Source organism: Schistocerca serialis, unplaced genomic scaffold, assembly GCF_023864345.2.
Source record: "Schistocerca serialis cubense isolate TAMUIC-IGC-003099 unplaced genomic scaffold, iqSchSeri2.2 HiC_scaffold_1205, whole genome shotgun sequence".
NCBI classification, from domain to species: Eukaryota; Metazoa; Arthropoda; class Insecta; order Orthoptera; family Acrididae; genus Schistocerca; species Schistocerca serialis.
In genome coordinates this window covers 27,501-30,000 of record NW_026047409.1, presented here as the reverse complement: position 1 = coordinate 30,000, position 2,500 = coordinate 27,501, and positions in this window count along the sequence as shown.

Sequence of the window (2,500 nt, the reverse complement as noted above, 5' to 3'; positions counted from 1 at the left end):
CTTTCCATACAACAATGTGTACCTTAACCTAAACTATACTGTACCTTAACCTAAACTATACTGTACCTTAACCTAAACTATACTGTACCTTAACCTAAACTATACTGTACCTTAACCTAAACTATACTGTACCTTAACCTAAACTATACTGTACCTTAACCTAAACTATACTGTACCTTAACCTAACCTATACGGTACCTCAACCTAACCTATATTGTGCCTCAACCTAACCTATGTTGCGCCTTAACCTAACCTATGTTGCGCCTTAACCTAACCTATGTTGCGCCTTAACCTAACCTATGTTGCGCCTTAACCTAACCTATGTTGCGCCTTAACCTAACCTATGTTGCGCCTTAACCTAACCTATGTTGCGCCTTAACCTAACCTATGTTGCGCCTTAACCTAACCTATGTTGCGCCTTAACCTAACCTATGTTGCGCCTTAACCTAACCTATGTTGCGCCTTAACCTAACCTATGTTGCGCCTTAACCTAACCTATGTTGCGCCTTAACCTAACCTATGTTGCGCCTTAACCTAACCTATGTTGCGCCTTAACCTAACCTATGTTGCGCCTTAACCTAACCTATGTTGCGCCTTAACCTAACCTATGTTGCGCCTTAACCTAACCTATGTTGCGCCTTAACCTAACCTATGTTGCGCCTTAACCTAACCTATGTTGCGCCTTAACCTAACCTATGTTGCGCCTTAACCTAACCTATGTTGCGCCTTAACCTATGTTGCGCCTTAACCTAACCTATGTTGCGCCTTAACCTAACCTATGTTGCGCCTTAACCCAACCTATGTTGCGCCTTAACCCAACCTATGTTGCGCCTTAACCCAACCTATGTTGCGCCTTAACCCAACCTATGTTGCGCCTTAACCCAACCTATGTTGCGCCTTAACCCAACCTATGTTGCGCCTTAACCCAACCTATGTTGCGCCTTAACCCAACCTATGTTGGGCCTTAACCCAACCTATGTTGGGCCTTAACCCAACCTATGTTGGGCCTTAACCCAACACACGTTGGGCCTTAACCCAACACACGTTGGGCCTTAACCCAACACACGTTGGGCCTTAACCCAACACACGTTGGGCCTTAACCCAACACACGTTGGGCCTTAACCCAACACACGTTGGGCCTTAACCCAACACACGTTGGGCCTTAACCCAACACACGTTGGGCCTTAACCCAACACACGTTGGGCCTTAACCCAACACACGTTGGGCCTTAACCCAACACACGTTGGGCCTTAACCCAACACACGTTGGGCCTTAACCCAACACACGTTGGGCCTTAACCCAACACACGTTGGGCCTTAACCCAACACACGTTGGGCCTTAACCCAACACACGTTGGGCCTTAACCCAACACACGTTGGGCCTTAACCTGCTCTGTAATTGTCATACGACGCGTTAAATTAGTGTAGTGTTGCCTAACTGCAACCCCCGCAATATAGTTTGCTACTCGCACTGCCCGGTCCCCAGTGTATCGCTTCATGTTAAACACCTTGCAGCTATACACTGTAATGTGGATGGCAGCAGGACGTACATGCTCAATGCCCTTTGCAGTTGTTCATTGGCATTTGCAGTTGTTCATTGGCATTCGCATGGCGAAGCACTTAGCCTACGCTGTGGTACGGCCTGTGTCAACTGTCCGCTGATGTTGTACGTCCAAATCACACACTGTACTGCACATTGGTCCTCATGTACTGAATGATACATCGTGGTACATGTGACCGTACAACGACTGCGCCAACAACGGCGAACCATGCGGTCCAAATGTTGTGCACTCAGCTACGTGTCGTCTCCCTATAAGAGCTGGATTGCAGTGTGGTATGCCCTGGATGGCGATCAGCATGAGCCGTCTGTTGATGTAGTGGCGCGTGTTGTCAGACGTAGTCGTCTCTTCTCACACACCGTGATAGCATGGTGCACTGCGTTCCACATCTGCGACATGCGACAGAGGCCGGTTGACAGTCGTTCGCGCAATGGACATCGCATACGTACGGGGGCCACCTTCCACGTGTTCGCGAAGCGTGCACATGTTGTTGCGTGTATGTGGGCAGACATAGTGTGTCGTGACACCTGACACAGGCATGCAACAATCGTTGAATTTGCAAATGGCGATGGACGCCTACGTTTGCTGGTGACGTTACGCAAATGAACAACTGGTAAACCGTTGTGGTGCGGTTGTTCTCGCTAGAGGTGAATCAGTGATGGCGACGATCGGTTGAGCTACCAACCGGTTGTTCCAGCGATACCCACCATGCCCACGAACGTGAATGGCATCTGGGTGTGAAGCGATACGCGGCGGTGGCTGGGTGGGACCGTCCCCGGCCGGTGAGGGGGGGCCTCCCGGCGTGCTGGCCGCGCGGTGCGTGGGCGCACGCGCTACAGCCGGCTGGTGGGGGCGGCCAGTGGCAGGCGCGCCGGCCGACGGAGGCGGCAGGCGGCGCAGCTGCGCGCCGGCGCACCCTGCACGCGGCGCCGTGCGGCCAAA